The sequence below is a fragment of the Buteo buteo genome, chromosome 8 (genome assembly GCF_964188355.1).
Source record: "Buteo buteo chromosome 8, bButBut1.hap1.1, whole genome shotgun sequence".
Lineage (NCBI taxonomy): Eukaryota > Metazoa > Chordata > Aves > Accipitriformes > Accipitridae > Buteo > Buteo buteo.
The window spans coordinates 18,269,223-18,275,752 of NC_134178.1; the positions used below are offsets into that span (position 1 = coordinate 18,269,223).

The following is a 6,530-nucleotide window of genomic DNA, read 5'->3' on the forward strand; positions in this document are numbered from 1 at the left end:
ATTTCTGCACTATCGCACCCTGCTGCGCAGTATGGACGTGTTAGTCTGCACTTCTTACAATGTGCTTCAATATGGGCTAAGCTACATCGGTTTTCTCCAGAGCTGGAGGAGCAGAATGGGAGCCACCAAGCGCTGCTGACACAAGCCCAGGCCCATCCCAGCTAACTCATGTGGCATTCCCAGCTATTTCTCCCTCCCCGAGCAGCTGAGGATGGTAATCTGCTTTGATCTCAGGAGCTCAGGTTTGGAAGGAGCTGAATAAATCACGTGCGTACCAATTAATGGTCCTATTTTATCAGCTCCTCCCTCCACTTCCCACAGCGTGCAGAGCAGTTTGGGAGGTGCTGGGAGATGTGGGGGGCTGGCTCTGGGGGGTGAGGAGGACACGTGCTGCTCCTGGCACCTAGTGAGGCAGAAATGACCAGATCCTGGAAGCACGACCCATGGGACCGTGATCCCTTGGCAGGACCATAACCCCCTTGAAGACTAGGGAAATCCTGGTAAAATGCAGAGCAGAGCATTTCCTTTCTGCTGTCCTTTCTGCTGGTTTCTTGTCCACATCAGCATGTGGAGACCCAGGCTCAGGGGGACACAGGGGGCAAGTTGATGCTGGAGGTGCCAGCATTTACTCCCTTGGGGACATACGGACACAAAAGCCAGTTCCCAGCAAGGTGACTGGAACAGTCCTGCAGAAGTCAGCGGAGGGTCCTTTGGCTTGCCAGAGAAATACTCTATGGACAACAGAGCAGCTTTAAAGAATGGAGAAAATTGCTTGGCACAGGGAGGGAAGTATATTATTTGTGACATATGTACTTCTCTCGTGCTTTCTGCAGGCCCGTTCTGAGGTTGCTCTTTTTAACGGCAGGAATGTAGAGTTCGCTGTGGATGAAGTTGTATGCAGTAATGAACCTCCTGAGGCTATTTTTCTTTTAAATGCATGAATTGTAGGTAAGTAATTTTAAATTCTTATCATGGGATGTGGGGATCATTAACAACCCAGTTAAGTAAAGCAAAGTTCCCTCAATTCTGAAATGCCCAATTCAGTATGACTGTGATTGCTAAACATACAAACTTGGTGGGATCCTGACTTGGGAGTGCATTCAATGCTTAATTTACAGTTGATTTAATGATTTAGCACAGTAAGAGTAGTCTTGGTGGTTATTTTTTTTAATTTTATATGGTGCTTTTTCACATAAATGGCCAGAAAAAAATACTTCTGATAAGAAAGCAAGCATGATACCCTCAATCATGCTGACTTCCAGCTTTTTTGGTTAAAAAAACCCAAGACATTTGCTGACATCTTGCAGTGCCATATGACTGTTTTCAATGTTTTCCATGACTTTTTTCCTGGACCACGTTTGTTTTTAAGTGATGTATTTCCTAGCCAGGAATTTTAGCTGTGCTCTCCCTCCAGTTGAGCAGCGCATTGCGAGATTCCGTCAGAGTGGCTTGAGCTCTCGGAGAGCTTCTTGGCTGCTGTGCAATTCAGGCACATATGGAGAAGATATCAGCTGGAGAGATTGTGCAGGCCTTCAAAATTTTTTTCACTCAAGACCTGTTTGAAAGCTCCCATCAATTTTGTTTTTAAACATGTTTATGGAAATGGTCTAAATCCTCTACATGTTGATTCAGTTTGCTTTCTGAGACCACAGCAGATCATTTACTGGTTAGTTACACTCTTTCAAATTGAGAAACCCGTAAAGAGTCAGTAAGACCTGGAAATCTAATTATTAGTTGCTTACAGCTTCCAAGGGTGAAACCTTGCACTCAGGTCCTTACCACATACTGCTGGTTTTAATAGTAATTTATGTGAGTGTGTGTTTTTTTGTTGTTGTCAAGAACCCACATTGACCGATTTGGACAATTTTAGCTGGGGACTGATGTGGTCAAGTGCTTCTCCGTGTCAAGAAGATTTGACGGATCTCCCGTCTTGCAGCAGCACCCTGCTGCTCATGAGGACTGGGCACCCAGGACATGAAAGCAGTGGAATTGGCCAGTTGGTGGATTTCTTTGCTCAGCGTTTCAGTCACTCCCCGATGTTGGAAGGGCACCTTCTGGAGCATGGTAGCACTGCACATGGGCGCAGCAGTGATTTGCATTGTGGCACCTAGGTAGACAAAGGAAGCAGTGTATTTTTCATGCTGGTGGTCATTTCTTTTAACTCAGTGTTCAGCCCCTATCAAGATGAGGTATAGATTCCTATCGGGTGAAAGCTGTCATACCATGCATTTAATAATATATCTTTGGGATATACTCTGATGTCAGCAGGACATAAATAAGCAAAACATCTATATAACTGGCTCGCAGCAAACAGTTAACACAAGTTTGTAGAGTAAAGGCAGCCTTTGGTCAGCCTCCAATTACTTTCACACTTTACTATCAGTTGCTGCATAAATCCAAGGTAGACAGTGATGAGATTTGGGCAGGAAAAGTCTTCCAAATAATTGATTTTCCAGATATGCAGGAGTAAATGGCTAAGATACTGTTGGTGTCTTGTCTAGGGAGTCAACACTATTTTCATAAAGAGTTCTCACAAGTTTGATCCAGCATCATTGAATTAGGAGGTATCTTTAAGTTTAAACTAACCAGAATCAAGTGAAGTGGAAGAATTACTGAGTGTTCTGATAAAAAAATAATTTGATCTTCTTCCTTCTGATAAAGCTTTATTATCCCAGCCAGCAAATATTTTTATTATCCATAGAAAGAAAGTATCCTCTTGCAAAATAATAATTTCCTAAACATGGTGGATGATGATGTTAGCACAGATATTAAGTAGGAAGCTGGAGCTCTCTTTTGAGCTATCTGAAATCACTCAAACAGATTTTTACATTGAGCCAGGGAAAATTTAAGAGACAATGTAAGAAGCTGTTAAACTTGCTATGTATTTTACATCCGCTTGGGGAACACCTTAATTCCAGTCCAAAGATGCTGAAAACACCTCACTCAGCAGTATAACTATTATTATATTAGTAATAAAAAACTCAGTCTCAGTGTTAATTTATCAGTGGAACAAGATGTATAAAGATTTATGGGTGAAATTCCTCCTTGCTTCACAAAATCCAGTGACTTTTAAAAGGTGACTAGGCTTCTGACTGACCTTCTCCATATGGAAGAGTTTCATGGTGGGTGAAAGAAAAGGGACATCTGTCTTTGAAATTGGTTTCCAGCTTAGTGCATACAAATCTAATCACCAGAAAGAAAGTTTAATCAAGAGAGAATTAAAATTAAGAAGAAATTGCCCACTCAATAAAATTCAAAACCTGTGATTGCCAACTGTTCAGGAAATATGAAATGAGGATTTCTCTTTTACTTTTACTTTAGACTCATAGTCATTTTACTGCCTGGAGATGGAAATATTCATCTGTTACTGTGTAAAATTAAACCAATACCTGTTGATAATACAAATGATAAGAGCATGCTTAGTCCTGCCTTACTGAGACTTCAGAAGCACCTTAAATATATGGAGTCCTTTCTGATCATTGACATGGTTTATATGTCTGGAGCTCACTGATTAAAGAACAGAATAAAGATAGAGAAAAGTGATGGAAGACGTCAGAAAAGTGATCATATACCTCTTATTATGTGCAAATACATTTGTATACATAATCCTTATTTTTGCCTTTACAGCTGAACTCTATTTTCTGTTGAGAACAGACAGAAAATCTTCAGTTATTCTAATCAATAGGCGTAATTGTGGAGTGAGATGCTTCCCCAAATGAGTAGAGAAACTGCATAAGAGCCTGGCTTTACATTGTTAATGGTACATAAACACTGTTTCTAACTTATTCCTGTTCTGTCATGCATGCCAACACATGCACCTTTACACTGCTGTAGTGCCTTCCTGGTGCAGGCTGACCGATGCCTCGCTGACCAGGTGCCGTGGGTTCAGCCCAGCCGGTAACAAGGGACCACGAAGCCACTCGCTCGCTCCTCCCACCCCTCCCCGGTGGGATAGCGGGGAGACGGAGGAGGGAAAAGGGAAAAAAACCCAGAACCTCGAGGGTTGCGATAAGGGCGGTTTACTGGGACAACACAAAACCAAAGAAGTTACAACAACAACAACGGTACCAATAAAAGAGTATACAAAAGGAGTGATGCACAGTGCAACTGCTCACCACCCGCGACCCGACGCTCCGCCACTTCCCCCACCGAAAGTCGAGACCACGCCCCGGCCCGCTCCCTATATATATACTGAGCATGATGTCCCATGGTATGGAATAGCTCCTTGGCTAGTTTGGGTCAGCTGCCCCGGCTATGCCCCCCCAACTCCCAGGTTCCTGTAGAAATTAACTCTATCCCAGCTGAACCCAAGGCACCAGGTATCATTCAAAAAGGAAGATTGCCCCAAATGTAAAATGGAATAACAACTGTAATTTCTAGCATAATGCACAGTAGAATCAGCACCTTAGCCAGCTAATTAATTTTAACATTTTGTAAGCAAGGCAAGCAACAGTTTTAGGAATGGATTTGAAGAGTAATGATGAGAGACTTCATCATGTTTTTTCACACATTTTCAGCTTTGAAGCTATATGCTCTTCCCAAGCATGAGTGAAAGCATGAAGCACTACCTTGAAACAATTTTTTCTTATGTTTCAGCTCTTCTGGTTCTTTCATTTGTGACTTGTGTCTGTGCAAATTCTTCAGGCATGTAGGTGAGTTCCTTGGCTTTATGTTACAGAAGGACAAATACTCTTGAGTTTTTGAAGAAAAATCTGCAGTGAAATGTGAGCAGGAATTTTCTTCTACTGCAGGATATGAGTAACTTCTCTTCAAGTAAATGGGAGTTATTTATGTGCAAGACCTTGGGAGGTTTGCATAAGTAATAGATGCAATTAGACACTATTATAGAGAATAAATGAACAAAAATTACAGGCGCTATATTCAATATATGCAGGGAGTTCAATTTATTATAATTAATATTTTTTAACTATCCTTTAGAGGCACCTCTGGAAATATTATTTCTGAAGTGAAATGCAATAATAGGTACAGAATGTGAGAAATTAATATTTATATTCCTATGTATTGTGGAAAAAACACAGTTTGAAAGAGCTCTCATTAAACAAGCCAGGACTGAAAATGAAGGGGAGGATTGCACAATGCACAACTGCACGTGATAGTTGAGAGATGAGATCACCAGAGCAGATAGGAGTTAAGACATGTGGTTTGAATTAGGGGTACCTACTTTCTAGGTGCTCAATGTATTTGATAGAAGATGTCTCAAAAGCATACGAGAACAGGCCCGAGGAGAGGAACACCTTCCGAGATCTTAGACTTCACTGTTCTGTAGCCATAATGTCCTTTCTTTTTTCCTCCTTCTGTAGTATACAAATGTGGAAATGAAACAACTGTATATCCATAGAAGTATTTTTCTCATCATCAATTTAAATCCTCTAGATATTAGGGATAACATGAGAAACTGAGCTGGATCTTAATGAATCACAAGAGGTGATTAGGAGAATATTTGTTTCTTTACAGAGGCAGTCATTGAAAAAACTAAACGGGGGAGTTTTGAAGCACAGCTGTTTAGATATTCAATACTACTTAAGTATACAGGATTGTCAGACAACTGAACCTCTGAAAGAGGATAGAAAAGGTAGTGTATCTACTCACATGTTCAAAAGTATACTATTCCGTGGCTTTTTAAAATAAAGTTTTTGTATCTGTATACCCTACTGGAACAAGTACTATTTAAAATACTGATATTTTTTTAGTTGTCTGTATGTTTGCACTCAGAAATACACAGCAAGGAGGCTTCTTTGAGTGTCAAGAAGGGTAATTTTACCAGTTGTAAAATGAATACAAAAGCACAAACTATTATTCTTTTTTGACTGCATTCGGTAAATTGCTTGGACCAGCAAAAAATAGATTAATGCTGATGTGAGCTTGAGGTTCTAAAAGTAACCAACTTACCTGCTGCTAACTAAGAGGAACCTTCTTTATTATAAACCCAAAGGTTATTCTAACCTTCAGTGTTGAGCCTGTTCTGCAAGGAACCAGCTGGAGTGTACTTGTACCACAATCCTGAAAGCTGAGTGTTGTGGGGGGCAATGCCTGGCGGTGCCAGCCCGCTTGCATATTCAGCAGGGCACTTTCACTCAACCTGCCTAACCGTTCAGTGCGGTGCCTGAATACTTATCGGCACTGCACTCCGGGATCTGGAAAAGCTTGTTATGCTGGGTGCAGTGTTGCAGGAAGGCACCAGTAAGGGGTTGCACTGTGCCACATCTGTGCTGAGAAGCCTTCCTGGATCTGGAGATCACTACGGGTACAATACAAACATCTGAACAAGCTCTGCAAGATCCACCCTGGATCTCAAAGCCAATATTTTCATTATTTGAGATACCTTTGGCCCCTGTTTACAATGTATAATGGAGCATTATGTCAGGATTGCATAAACTCAAATGTTTTCCTTGGAATTGGTAAGGATTCATGAGGCCTATGGATTTGGCTTAAATATACACATATCTCTTAGACGTGTTACTGCAGAGAAGTTCAGCCCTTAGTGTCTGAGCTCTTCTGCTTTGCAGCCT

General features: G+C 41.3%; 1 long non-coding RNA gene across 2 annotated transcripts; it reads left to right on the plus strand.

Annotated features, from left to right (window-relative positions):
- Positions 1-286: 286 nt before the first annotated feature.
- Positions 287-4,652, plus strand: LOC142034024 (uncharacterized). Of its 2 annotated transcripts, none has more exons than XR_012651430.1 (3): positions 287-500; positions 834-948; positions 4,597-4,652. It is a non-coding gene; the product is annotated as an uncharacterized LOC142034024 (long non-coding RNA). The 2 variants fall into 2 exon arrangements; XR_012651429.1 differs by lacking the exon at positions 4,597-4,652 and adding an exon at positions 1,871-3,091.
- Positions 4,653-6,530: the final 1,878 nt, after the last annotated feature.